Raw genomic sequence first — 15,348 nt, 5'->3', positions numbered from 1 at the left:
CCTGAGCACTTCACAGGTCTTTTAAAGACCATTGGCATGTTAATGAGGCTTTATTCACCTCTTAGCACCCCTGCAGCCCCACTTTCACTGTGGCGGGAATCGCCCGGCCCCCACAGAGCAGCAGAGTCTCAGAGTCGCGGTCTGGTTGCAGACACTCTTAAAAAAAAAAAGAATTAAAACTCCGGTACGATGTCTGCAAGGTCGCGGGCCGCCAGGGAAGGCTTGCCGGGCCGCCAGCGGCCCGCGGTCTGTACTATGAGTACCCCTGCTCTAGACCCATCCCGAAACTGAAAATACCGGCAGAATATATACAAATCTCCAATGTTAGAGGTCATCTGGCTCTGTAGTTCTATGGTTTGAGGGTCTGAGGTTCGGTGGTTCTGAACCACCTCAATAAAGGTCGTCGGAAATAGACGATTTTGGTGTCAGTGCACCGCAAATCATGAGTGCGGTGTGTACCAGTGTTTTCGCATAAATCGATCAATGAGAACACTACGTATTTAGGGATTTCGTTTGGACCTTTGGGTTCCATTTTGTGAACAGGAAGCCATTTTGTGTGGTTGCCCTCACATAGGCCGCTGACTACGGCCGAACGAGTTCTTGGGACACGTACACCTTAGCTGACTTCTGAATGACCTGGCCGAACTGACTCCCTTGCCCGGGCTGACCTCGCTAAGCCAGTCCCTTGTTAAACAGCTGGTGAGATAAAGATCAAAGAGCTGGACATGCCGAAGTTTACAGTACACTGCATCCACCTTTCTATCTTGCTTCCAATCTGTTTCTGATCCTTCCTTTACGACATAATCACTGATTTGGGTTGAGGTTTTATGATGAGTTTGTCCGGCCTGATCGAACAAGAAATTGGAATTTGCTTGGTCATTTCTGGTGGGCTGGACAACGGAAAGTGGGATTGTCGTTATACGATATGTTTGAAATGTCACCATGTGATTGGCTAGTTTGTATGTAACAGATGCCACCTTTGGAATGTGATTTTTGGCATAAAAGACCATGCTCCGCTCATTGAATTTGTGCAGTCTCTAGCGAACCACCCGTGTTGTGCTTCGTAGATCTCTGTTCCTGGTTGCAGCCAATAAACTTTGGTCTTTGACGTCATCAAGAAGCGTCCCTTGTCTCTGTTTGACAAGGCAGTGAAACTCGAAGGCATCGGGTGTTTTCCCTGACGCAGCTAGGTTCTAAATACCTGGTCCTTCAGTTGGCGCCCAACATGGGGCGACTTCAGCGGTACTGGTCCAAGCCCGAAGATCGTGAGGAGCTTTGTGTGGAAATTCTGGAGGAAGGCCAGCCACTTCATCGACCCCTGTATGTTGTTGTGGTCCGAAAGTCTTTGCTGCGAGGTTCCCCGCTTTCCGACGGCTACGAAGGACTGCTGCCCTGACTGTCGCCCTGTCTTGGAGCCTTAGACGATTTGTAGAGCGAGACGATAGGCGGGTCTTCTGGTGACACCATCGACATTTCAGTTAAGTATGAGTGGAGCGTCTCCCAGTCCTTAGTTTGTTTTTGGTATCCCTTTGTGGATCGCTTTGATTTGGTACCTGCAGGCCCCAAAGCCAAGGGACTCGTGTATTCACGAGGTTATCATTTTTAGGTTTCCCTTGAAGTTTGAAGCTAGACTAGTGAGAGACGATGCCTGGTCTTAGTAGACTTGAAAAGATATTTGGTTGTGGTTGTTCTAAGGATTCCAGGTTAGAGGATTCGTGTCCGGTTCCTCCGATTGGAACTCCTACATATAATCTTTATGTGAAGCATGGTGTGGGCCCCATTAGTTATAATGATATCAGGGTCAAATATACGAAGAAAGACGGTGTCCTACAGTGGCTCCGTTATGGTAGTTTTGAAACTGAGATTCTAGATAATCTCGAAGTTAAATTGTTCAAAAAGAAAGCCCGGCCGGCAATGTTTGACTCTTTCCGCATATGGCGCAAAGAAGCCAAACAGGAAGAAATCAAATTAGCGAAGAAGAATAAACGAGAACGAGGTTTGTCAATGGTGCAAGCTGCTATAGCATATAGGGATAACGAGGAAGAGCAAGAGAGTGAACAGATGCTTAGGGTTAGGAAGTTAGCGGTAGATAAATGCTACCCAGTTTTGCCGCTTAAAGAGCAGGAAGCAAAGAAAGATCTTGCGAAAGATCCTTTAATGTCACCTCTATTGAGTTCGCCACCCCCTTATGCACAGAATGCTACGGCACCACCGCCACCAGTTGTAGTTGTGCAACCTCCGGTTGTTGTGCCACCTGCAATTCCTCCACAGCCAGCTCCTCTTCCATTGGCTATTATTCCTTTGGCACAGCCTCCTCAGGGGCCGCCAACTTTGCCTCCTCCTTCGTCTGCTACTCCTACGCCTATCTATCATACTCCTGTTCCGACTTTGGATTCTTCTACTATTGTTTCGTCTTCTCTTATCCTTTCACCTTCTCCTTCTGCTAGACAGAAAATGACTGCTGCAGTTTCTGGTTTCCTTTCTCCTTTGTTGGGACACTTGGGTATGTCCCCTGTTAGTGAACGTAGACAATCAGGTAGTCAGTTGCCTGACACTGATGAGCGCACAGTTTTGGATCACGTGGCACGTAGGTGGGTTACATATGCTTCTCAGTATGATCTTGAGGGTGTTATGGATGTTTTCTGTCAATGGGAAGCACCAAAGCAGCGGTACGTCTTTGAGATGATGTGTGTGTTCCTCCATGAACAATGGGTTGAGGAAGTAGGTAAAGCTCCTAATGAATTGTATTGACTGTGTTCTGAGTTTGCGAACGGGACCATTGTGAGTCTTCTCGACATTGAGAGAGCAGTTCCGATGTTGTTGTCATCCCGTAATGACACCCCTTCTGAACAACTATTTAAGCCTGATTCGTCAGTTAGGAGAGCAGCGCGTCAGTATCCGATGCGTGAGGTTCCTCCGGTTTGGAGACCTGCTGATGCAAATACTCATCCACCTGTTGTTGCTCACTTCCAGCGTGTTTGGGTACATGTTCCTTGGAAGCGTGTTGAAGTTTTGGCTATTAAGCAGTCTTTGCCTGATCCGCGCAAAAATCCGGCGGGATACTATAAAGAGATCACTCAGACTGTGGGTTTGTGTATCATGAACTTAGCAGACATAGATATGTTGTTTGGAAATGTTGTCCCACAGCCTATTTGGGGTACAATTCGTCACACGGATCATGCACAGGAATTGGGTGATACATGGGTTAATATTAGTGCTGCGAATGATAGACAAGTAGGAGGTGCCAAGCCTGAAGATATTATTACTCTACTCCCTGGTAGGACAATTATTATATGAAGACTTTGATGCCTGAAGTGCGTGTTAATTGGGACAAGTTGTCTGCATGCAAGCAGAAGAAAGATGAAACGGTATCCGATTTTTTCACGCGATTTGAAGAGACCTTTGTAGATCATAGTGGGCAGGATATGGCTACTGAGGGTGGCCAGAGATTGTTTGTCGACAAATTTGTGCATAATCTGCTTCCCGAGTTGTGTACTAAGTTGAAGGATTCTGAAAGCGCTTGGGCTGTTTCCACGTCGGCACAGATTTAACTACGGCCCAGTACTATGAAAATAGGCATAAAGATGAGTTAGAGAAAGCGGATAAGAAGACTAAGGAATTGAAGACTAAAGTTCTTCTACAACAAGCTTATCCACCCCGTCCTAATAATCAACGCGATTGCAGAATCAGCAGTATTTGAGAAACTCGCAAAGAAAAGAGCCTTCTCAACAGCGTTTCACATATGGGCCTAATCAGTGTGCGTATTGTAAAGAAGAGGGCCATTTTAAGAATAGTTGTCCGGTTTTGTTGCAGTGCACGAATGGTGCTTCTGGTGTGAGAGGTCTAGGTATTCAACAAGCGCCTAGAGGTAGTGGTCGTGGTCAGAATGGGCGTTCTTTGCCCCCACAGAATTCAATGAATAGTTTTGATCAGTGACCTAAGTAACCTACTTAGGTCACCTCTTATCGAAGGAGGGAAGGAAACTGACCCCAGAGAGAATTCAAGCGATTGCAAAAATGAGTGTTCCTACAACACAGAGAGAAGTACGTGCGTTTTTGGGTATTACGCCGTACTGTGGACAGTGGATCCCTAATTTTTCTTTGTTAGCGAAGCCTTTGATAGCTCTTACTGTTAAGGGTACTCCAAATCCTATTCCATGGACTGACGAATGTCAGAAGAGCTTTTCTGAATTACGCAATGCGTTGTGTTCGGCTCCTGTGTTGGGTACTCCGACTACAGTAAGCCTTTCACATTGTATGTCCACGAGAGAGAGGGATGTGCATTGTCAGTGTTGACTCAGCAGTTTGGCGATAAGCAACGTCCATGTGCTTATTTTTCGTCGACTTTAGATCCGGTAGCTAGAGCGTTGCGAGTTGCTTGAGAGCTACAGCGGCAGCGGCTGTTTCAATCCGACAGTCTGCTGGTTTGGTTATGGACAACACGTTGATTGTAATGGTTCCACATGCAGTGGATACCTTGTTGAACCATACCAAGACACAGCACTTAACTAGTGCTCGGTTGTCGGGTTACGAGTTGACCTTGTTAGCGAGTCATGTGCATATTAAGAGATGCAACACGTTGAATCCAGCCACGTTGTTGCCGATTTCAGTTGAGACAGATAATGACACAGAACAGCATGATTGTTTTTTGAGAACTGAGGAAGAAACGAAAGGGAGAATAGATCTTAGGGATACTCCTCTTCCAGAGTGTGATGGTACTTTGTGGGTTGATGGTTCGTGCTTTAAGTTGCTGAATGGTGATACGACTGCGGCATATGCTGTTACGACTTTGCATACGATTGTTGAAACTGCACGTATCCCACATAATTCAGCGCAAGCAGCAGAGTTGATTGCATTAACAAGAGCATGTGTGTTGGCAAAAGGAAAACAAGTGAATGTGCATACTGACAGCCAGTATGCGTTTGGTGTGGCTCATAGTTTTGGACGTTTGTGGCGTGAACGTGGGTTCTTGACTTCGCATGGAACAAAGATCAGCATGGGCAGTTGGTGAATGAACTTCTGGAATCACTTACTTTGCCATTACAAGTAGAGATTGTGAAATGCAGTGCCCATAAGAAAGTTACGGATGATGTTGGCCGCGGAAATGCGTTTGCGGATGAAGTTGCGAAAGAAACTGCGAGAAATGTGATGAGCCGAATGTATGTTGCAGGTCCGGCAAGATGGGTCCCAGAGAAAAGTATGTGTAAAGATACGATTGAGAGTGTGAAATCCATCCAAGCTGAAGCGACAGAGAAAGAGTTGAATGAATGGAGAGAAAGTAAAGGTAGATTGGATTCGAATGGTTGTTGGACTGATTTGTCTGAGCATCAAAGATGGTTGTTGCCTGACGCGTATGTGCTTCCAGTTGTTACGATGGCTCATGGGTTGGCACATATCAGCGTGAAAGGGATTTGTAAGTTGTTGGCTCCGGTTTGGCAGAATGCGGGAATTCCCAAATGTGCAGAGAATTTGGTTAAGAACTGTATGGTGTGTTTGATGTATAATCCTGTTAAGGTAACTCCAACACCAGCTGGTCATTTTTCTCCTCCTACGTATCCGTTCAAGGCTTTGCAGCTAGATTTCATCCACATGGAGAGGTGCAACAACCTGAAATATATTTTGGTGGTTGTTTGCTCCTTTTCTAGATGAGTGGAAGCTTACCCTTTGAAGGACAATACTGCCTTGTCCACAGCGAAAGCCCTAATCAAGGAATTTTTCCCAAGATTCGGTTTGCCAAGAATTATCTGGAGTGACAATGGGAGTGAATTTGTGGGTCAAGTGATGAAGAAAGTATGCGAGGGATTAGGAATCTGGCAGAAGTTCCACGCTGCAAATCACCCCCAATCAGCTGGTTTAGTCGAGTGCTATAATGGCACTTTGAAGTTAAAATTGGCCAAAATCCAAGCGAGCACTGGTTTACAATGGCCAGATGCCTTGCCTTTAGCGCTCCTGTCCACAAGAATGACTGTGCATTCGCGAATGGGTTTTGTATGAGGTTGTGTTTGGTCGCCCAGCGAATATTTGGGACGTACCAAGACCAACAAAGTTTAGTGACCTTGAGTACCCTGTGTTGCTTGATTACTTGCACGAACTGACGGCTAAATTGCGTGTTTTACACCAACAGGTCTGTGAGAGTTTGCCATAAGCTTCTGAGGATCCAGGTCACGCCATCAAACCCGGTGACTGGGTTCTCACCAAAAACTTCCAGCGGTACAAGAATGATCAGCCCCGCTGGACAGGACCACATCTAGTTCTCCTGTCTACGCGTTCTGCAGTTCGAGTGCAAGGCAAGAAACACTGGATCCACGGCCTACACTGCAAACAGGCTCCATTGCCCTTACCGTACAGCCGGTGGGCCCAGTAAGGACTCCCAGACTCTGAAACGGAAACTGTGCCACAATTTTTGCCATTCAGCGATGCCCGTCTGATTGGAACAAACTCTGAGAAAGAAAGTGACGATCTCTTGCAAGAAGCTGGGCCTCCTTTGAATCGATTAAACACTACTGAGTCTGAGCTTTTATTCAAAGAACAAACATTGCCTGGAAAAGATCGTTATAGTTTGCGACCAAGAGTTGTGGGACTAATAAAGTAAAATGAAGTTTTTATGATTTTTCTGTTTACAGGTTAACTCTCCACCGAGGATCTACTCATTTTTGTTTTTCGAACCGCCATCCGGGTTCAGCTGTAGGGTCGCAGTTGCCGAAGTCTTTGGAGTGCAAGCCTGTGACACTAGGTCGAAGGTTCTGGTTGGCCTAAGGGAGTTGCCCTGGGTTGACAGAGGCATTCCTTAGCATAGAACACCCTACCATGGCGAGCAGCATATTTAGTTAGGATGGATTTCTTCGAGTTGGAGAGACCTGTAAGGACAATTAATTTTAAGAATAAGATATACAAACGAATCACACGGAAAAGATTTTTAATATTGTGTTTGTTTTTGCTATTGAGTTTAATGATATTTTTAATTGGCTATGTGACATTCTCTTTTAAAGTGACGTTTATTCCCACTGTACAACCTACACCTCCACCTACTATTTCTTCTAATTCTTTTCATCCTTTGCCTGAACATGAGGTAGTTAGATGACTGGAATTTGCCAATAATTCCTTTATTCAACTTTTGCACCAACACCAGTTAGTGATGAATACAACAAACTGTTGGATTTGTGGTCTAATGCCCCATACGACTGATAAAGGTATTCCGTACTTGGTTTTGCCTTTTAGCTTGAATGGTTTTATTTGGGTTTACAGAACGATGTTCATCTATGCCCATAGTGTCTATCCCCTACGTTCACCGAAGGACAATCCAAAGAATAATGCTGTAGCTAGAGGCATAGTCGACATGGTTAAAGGGACTAATGCAGTTGAAACTATTCCGAAAGATGAGAAGCAACCATATAGTGGTTGGGACGTTACTGGATATGGAGTAAGTCTGAGTGTAAACCAGCGAGCGAAAAGTTCTCCACCGATTTGGATAGTGCCCCATCAGGGTCGCAATTGTCTGCAGGGTAGTGGCAAGAATCCGAGAGCTCAGCTAGGAAAGAGCGTTTGTACTGACACCTACATATTTACGTCTCAGACTTCCCCAGCATTTCTAGCCGCTAAGGGTACTTATTTTGTTTGCTATGATAAAGCATATACATGGTTGCCCCCTGATTTTTCAGGCACAGGTTTTGTTTCCTTCCTGTTGCCTCCCACTTTTACAGCTGTGGCAGATTACCATAAGACGAGAGTTGCTAGAGGTGTCTTCAGTCAGGAAGACACTGCAGGGCAAGAGTTGGGAGATTTCTTTAAGGGTTTTCTGCCGTTCTGGGGACCGATGGCTAACAGCAGGAATATTCGCCAGTTGACAAGAGTGGTCGAGTCCACCATAGTCGAAACTGCCGGTGCCCTTAGTAACTTGACTGCTGAGCTCCAATTGGATAGACTTATGACACTTCAGAATAGGGTTGCTCTTGATGTCATACTAGCAGACCGAGGTGGAGTATGTAAACTGATCCAATCAAGCTGCTGCGTTTTCATTCCAGACAATGCTCCGTCAGTCTTCCAGGCCATTTCCAAGCTACATAAGATCTCCGATTCAGTCCATTTAGATAAAGGAGATTGGTCATTGATGGGATGGTTCTGGGGATTGATATCCACTTGGGGATGGAAAATTCTGATGGTCATTGGGATGGTTTTAGCTATCCATTTCCTGTTCTGTCTCTGTGTACAGTGTGCTCCTGCTATTTGTGGCCTTTGTGCTACTTTGTGTGTAAGGAGACCTGTCCAGAGAGAGGTACTAAGTACTAGGATGATGCTACAGCAACATATCGATGATCTGATGAATATGGATCCAGATTCAGACTGATATGGGTTTGGGTTTGTTGCCTATGTAAGGGCAAAAGGAGGGTCTGTAGTCCTGTGGTTTGAAGGTCTGAGGTTCAGTGGTTCTGAACCACCTCACTAAAGGTCGTCGGAAATAGACGATTTTGGTGTCAGCGGACCGCAAATCATGAGTGCGGTGTGTACCAGTGTTTTCGCATAGATCGATCAATGAGAATACTACGTATTTAGGGATTTGGACCTTTGGGTTCCATTTTGTGAACAGGCAGCCATTTTGTGTGGTTGCCCTCACATAGGCCGCTGACTACGGCCGAACAATTTCTTGGGACACGCACACCTTAGCTGACTTCTGAATGACCTGGCCGAACTGACTCCCTTGCCCGAGGCTGACCTCGCTGAGCCAGTTCCTTGTTAAACAGCTGGTCAGATAAAGATTAAGCGTGGGCGGAAAATCCGTTCCGCTCGCGGATTTTGCGGATTTTCGGGAAATCCGCAATCCGCGAGATTTGCGAATCTCCCGCAAAATCCGCAAATCCGCGAGCAGCGGATTTTGCTCGCACTGCTCGCACTGTTCGCGTGAGTTCGCGGCTTCCCAGTACAACTTCGCGCCCCCCGAATAAGTGCTAAATTGCAGAAATACGATCTTAGCAAAACTGAAACTACTTGCCAGGTTCAAAAGTTCAGGCTCATCATTAGTAGCCATTTCCTGTAGTGCTTCCTGAGGGGCCCCTCCAGAGTTCAGTTGCCAGTTGCAACTATTATGTGACCCTGCTCTGAACCTCAGAATAGTTACACATATGCCACAAAGGTCCTGAATTACAGCTAAGGGAGACAAGCAGGAGCCAGGCTGGAAGTTAAAATCCATTAATCAGCCCCTAATTCATTATTGTCAGTTGGGGCAGGGCAGGTGTTGTAACTAATTTTGCAACAATGAAAGCACTTAGCAAGTGCAAAAGATCACTAATCAGGGTGCACTAAGGAAGCAGGTGCCAGCTAAAAAAATATTCTGTGACACATTAATCAGCCCCAAATTAATTCAGGTCACTTGAGGCAGGGAAGGTGTGCTTTGCTTTGCCGAAAATAATGTACACTGGACAACCAGAGGGTGTGGTGATGAAACAGAGGGTGGCATGGGTGGGCCAGAGGGTGGCATGAGTAGTCAGAGAGTGGCAGTGGTGACAGAGAGTGGCAGTGATGAAGAAGAGTGTCCCAAACAGGCTGGACACGTAGAAACAACAAGTTCGCAAAACTTGCGACCCGACAGGTAAGTTCGCAAATTGCGAAATTGTAAAAACCCTCGCGAACTGGCAGAAACACGGGCGAACACAAAAAAAAAATCCGCAAATTCGCGGGAATTCCCGGATTTTGCGGATTGCGAGTTCGCAAATCCGCAAAATTCGCGAACGCGAGATCCGCAAAATTCGCCCATGCTTAATAAAGATCAAAGAGCAGGACATGTCGAAGTTTACAGTACACTGCATCCACCTTTCTATCTTGCTTCCAATCTGTTTCTGCTCCTTCCTTTACGACATAATCACTGATTTGGGTTGAGCTTTTATGATGCGTTTGTCCGGCCTGATCGAACAAGAAATTGGAATTTGCTTGGTCATTTCTGGTGGGCTGGACAACGGAAAGTGGGATTGTCGTTATACAATATGTTTGAAATGTCACCATGTGATTGGCTAGTTTGTATGTAACAGATGCCACCTTTGGAATGTGATTTTTGGCATAAAAGACCATGCTCCGCTCATTGAATTTGTGCAGTCTCTAGCGAACCACCTGTGTTGTGCTTCGTAGATCTCTGTTCCTGGTTGCAGCCAATAAACTTTGGTCTTTGACATCATCAAGAAGCGTCCCGTGTCTCTGTTTGACAAGGCAGGGGAACTCGAAGGCATCGGGCGTTTTCCCTGACGCCGCTAGGTTCTAAAAACCTGGTCCTTCAGCTCCCCGTAAAAAGAGGCCTATCCAAAAGTAATGTTCTCCAGCTTAACAGGTGTGCGACATAATTTAAGCAAGGCTTCCTGCACTTTGAAACTGTTTCAGCTACCTAAAGCACGATAGTAAGTAATATGCTTAACAGTTCAGCCTTGCACGGAGACCTGACCCAGGACAGGGTGACCTGACCCAGGACACCCCTCATGCCGCACGGCCCACCAGCTGTAGGCGCGTCTCTGCCCCAGCGCCACAGGTTCGTCCGGACCTCGGTGCCCCCTTGCTGCTGCTCGCTCGTTTCTCCCGCTGCTGCCCTCATCTGTGTGACTTCGTAATTGTATCACTTTCAGATTTCCCCTCTTTCAGTAGTTCTTGTGGTTTCTTGTGTCTTTCATCTGTGTTACTTCGGAATTGTATTATTTCAGGTTTTTCTTCTGTCAGTAGTTCTTGTATTTTCGTCAATTGTATCCCTGGTGTGCCCCCCCGCTCCCCGCGGCTGCTCCCTCGCAGCCCCGCCCCCTTTCTTTTTCTGTGACCCCATATGCCGCCCCGCTCCCGCCTCCCAGCTGCTCCTCCCTCCCACTTTGCCTCATATGGAGCCCGCGCGTACGCGCAGCGGACGCGTCGATTGAGCGCCAAAGGCGCGCCAAAGGCAAGCCCGTCTACGCCTGGTCCTCAACGCTGCCACCGCACCCGACGAACCTATGACGCCACCACCCTCCACGCACTCAACGCCGGCCGAAACACCGCCTCCTACCAAGCCACCCCGAGGCGCACACACGGACCCTTCACCTGCCAAGCCTGCCGATTCACCTGCCTCCAAACCTGCACCGCACCCGCCAAACCGAGCACCAGCAACAACCACCTGAAGTGCATCCTGCTCAACACCCGCTCCGTCCACAGGCACGCCGTCGAACTCTGGAACCTCCTCGACACCACATCACCGGACGTCGCCTTCCTCACGAAAACCTGGATAAACGCCTCCTCAGCCCCCGACATCGCCATAGCCATCCCGGATGGCTACAAGATCACCCGGAGGGACCGCATCAACCAAACCAGAGGAGGCATCGCCATCGTCCACAGAAACACCATCCGCATTACGACCAATTTGACGACACCCTCACCGCCGCCGAACACCTTCACTTCCAGATCCACACAGACCCCAAGACCACCCTCAGAGGCACCCTCATCTACAGACCCCTGGGACCACGCACACAATTCAGCGAAGCCATCGCAGACTTCGTCAGTCCACACGCCCTCACCTCCACAGACTACATCCTCCTAGGGGACCTCAACTTCCACCTGGAGAACAACAAGGACTGCAAAACCGCCGCCCTGCTGGACAACCTCTCCAACTTCGGACTCAAGCAACTGGTGAACACCCCCACCCACTACGCCGGCCACACGCTTGACCCCGTCTTCTCCTCCAGCAAGCACATCTCCTTCAGCCACTCCACCGGACTACACTGGACAGACCCCAGCTGCGTCCACTTCGACTTCAGGAAAACCACGACCCACCACCACCCGCAACAGGTTCCCCGCAGAAGCTGGAGCAAGATCACCGCCGACCAGCTCGCCACCACCCTCAGCCAGAACCCGCCCACCAACACGACGGACCCCGACGAAGCAGCCCGCAACCTCACACAGTGGCTCACCGACTGCGCCGACAAACTCGCACCACTGAAGAACCTTCAAAGCAGACCCGGCAGCAGGAATGCCTCGTGGTTTACCAACGACCTCAAAAACTCCAAGAAAAACTGCTGCACCCCCGAGAAAGGTGGCGCCACGACCAGACAGCACGACACATGACTGCCCTCAAGAACGCCGCCCGCAAACACCACCAGCTGATCCGCACCATTAAGAAGACAGCATTCAAAGAAAGACTGGACAACAACACCCACAACAGCAAGGAACTCTTCAGCATCGTCAAAGAGCTCTCAAATCCCAGCGCCTGCAACAACGACATCACTCCCTCGCAAGACCTCTGCGACTCTCTTGCCTCGTTTTTTCACCGCAAGATCGCCGACATACACAACAGCTTCGGCGCACAAACCACGCACCCTATCGCCGAACCAGCGCCCCCCACCACCACCCTCTGCACCTGGATCCCTGTCAGCACCGAAGACACCACCCGCGTGATGAACACCATCCATTCTGGTTCCCCTACCGAACCCTGCCCACACCACATCTTCAACAAAGCCGACTCCATCAACTCACCCCAACTCCGGGACATCATCAACAGCTCCTTCGCATCCGCCACCTTCCCGGAGAGCTGGAAATATGCCTAGCTGAGCGCCCTCCTCAAGAAACCCACAGCGGACCCCACGGACCTGAAGAACTTCCGCCCCATCTCGCTCCTCCCCTATCCAGCCAAAGTCATCGAGAAGACCGTCAACAGACAGCTCTCCGCCTTCCTCGAGACCAACGGATCCCTCGACCCCTCACAGTCCAGCTTCCGAGCAAACCACAGCACCGAGACCACCCTCATCGCAGCCACCGACGACATCAGGTCCCTGCTCGACAACGGGGAAATGGCTGCCCTCTACACCGTCTGCCACCGCACCCTGATACAGCGCCTCAGCAACACCGGAATCCAAGGAGCGGCCCTGGAGTGGATCGTCTCATTCCTCGCCGGAAGAATCCAGAGAGTCCGCCTCCCCCGTTCCTATCCGCGGCCACCGAAGTCATCTGCTGCATCCCACAAGGATCCTCACTCAGCCCCACCCTCTTCAACGTCTACATGAGCCCTCTCGCAGCCATCGCCCGCCAGCACAACCTCAACATCATCTCCTACGCCGACGATACCCAGCTGATCCTCTCCCTCACCAACGACCCCACCACCGCCAAAGCCAACCTCCAGGAAGGAATGAGAGACGTCGCAGAATGGATGAAGATCAGCCGTCTGAAACTGAACTCAGACAAGACAGAAGTCCTCCTCCTCGGACCATCCCCCTCCGCCTGGGCCGACTCCTGGTGGCCCCCTGCCCTGGGCAGCGCACCCAAACCAACGGACCACGCACGCAACCTGGGCTTCATCCTGGACTCCTCCCTCACGATGACCAAGCAAGTGAACGCCGTCTCATCATCCTGCTTCAACACCCTGCGCATGCTCCTAAAGATCTTCCGATGGATCCCCACCGAAACCAGGAACCCAGGCCCTCGTCACCAGCCGTCTGGACTACGGGAACACCCTCTACGCTGGAACCACAGCCAAACTCCAGAAAAGACTCCAGCGCATTCAGAACGCCTCAGCATGACTCATCCTGGACATCCCTCGCCGCAGCCACATCTCCGCCCACCTGAAAGACCTGCACTGGCTCCCCGTCAACAAGAGGATCACGTTCAGACTCCTCACCCACGCACACAAGGCTCTCCACAACATGGGACCGAAGTACCTCAACAGACGCCTCACTTTCTACACACCCACCCGCCAGCTCCGATCCGCCAGCCTCGCCCTCGCCACCGTCCCACGATTTTGGAAATCCACCGTCGGAGGAAGATCCTTCTCCTACCTGGCAGCCAAGACATGGAACTCCCTCCCCACTCACCTAGGCCTGACCCTGGATCATTTCTCCTTCAGGAAACAACTCAATACCTGGCTGTTCGAGCAGTAGCGACCCCCCCATCCTCAGCGCCGTTAGTCCCTTACGGGTGAGTAGTGCGCTATACAAATTCTGTGATTGATTGATTGGGTGATGTATGGTAAGCTATGTGTGGGGATAGCCAATGTCTCAAATCAGAAACTGCTATTTCCCAGGGTCAACAGTGATGAAATGTGACCTACTCAAATGTATACACACACACACACGTGTTTTTCATTTATCTTCCACATGTGATTGAATATTCTAGTATATTAGCGATGTTAACCATTTACTTCCATTTCCAGGTTTTTAGGTCGAGCATAGCGGAAGCGTGCATGTGCTGCACGCTCTGCGAGGCATGCTGTATTAGGTATGCATTAGCAGCCCAGCCCACTCTCCACCCATATTTGTCGTTGGCTTTGTGTCATTGTCCTTCTTAAATGGTGGCTTCTGATTCGTAAATAGGCTTGTTAGTCCCGCCTTGGTACTGCCTTGTCTGAATTTGTTAACGCCCATAAGACTGGACCTTTTACTTGGCTTGCTACATGGTCTGCTTTATCTAGTGGGTGAGCACTATTTTGTTATAGGACACTGATGGGGACAATGGCAGCTGCTTTTTTTTGCTTTTGTATTTGCATGCTGAGCGCGGTGCCCGCTTTAGGGACACCGCGCTCAGAGTACATGTTTTTATTTAATACTTAGCGTGGCACCCTCTTCAGGGACACCACGCTCAATTTAAATTTTTGTTTTTTAACTTTCATATTGAGCACGCCACCCGCTTCAGGGACACCGCGCTGGCTTTCATTTTTTTCTTTTCTTTTTACTTTAGTAATGAGTGCAACGCCCGCTTCAGGGACACCGTGCTCTTTCTTTTTCTTTTTTAAAAATGCTTTAATGTGCACGCACCCGCTTCACGGATACTGCGCTCTGCAATACAATAGTTATTGCTTTTGCAAAAGATTGACCTATTGGTATTATAAATGACAAGGCCTATTAATTTTTTATAAAAGACATTGCCATTTATGAGGCCAATAGCTCAAATACTCGCAATTGCGAGACCTATTGCATTGTAAATGCTTGTTCTATTTACCATATGTTGCATTCTGAGAGATGTAGTTCAGTCCCTTTCCGCCTATGTTAAAGGAAGTGGAAGTGTTATTGTGAAGGCCTAGTGTAAGTGACATTCTGAATGGCAGTTGTGTGTGACTATATTCCAAACCAATGTTTTTAGCAGTAAATGTGGCAATATCGCTATATATTATGGGTCACACATAGTCTATGCTATGTATTATGTACGCATGTATCTAGGTTCAGTATATGAGTGCAATGTCTGTCATGTAGGTGTGTGTCCAGCTCTTGATATAATGTAACACATTTTTAGACATAAGATATCAGTGACTGGGTAGTGAAAATCTGTACTTGGGGTACATGGTTGAGTAATACGCTTGTGGGGCGTGTGGTAATTGGGTAAAGTGGAATCAGGTTAAACTCTCAATAGTTCTGTGTTTTCTGATAAC

The sequence above is a fragment of the Lissotriton vulgaris genome, chromosome 5, assembly GCF_964263255.1.
Source record: "Lissotriton vulgaris chromosome 5, aLisVul1.2, whole genome shotgun sequence".
Classification (NCBI taxonomy): Eukaryota; Metazoa; Chordata; class Amphibia; order Caudata; family Salamandridae; genus Lissotriton; species Lissotriton vulgaris.
Note: the sequence above shows the minus strand (reverse complement) of the source record.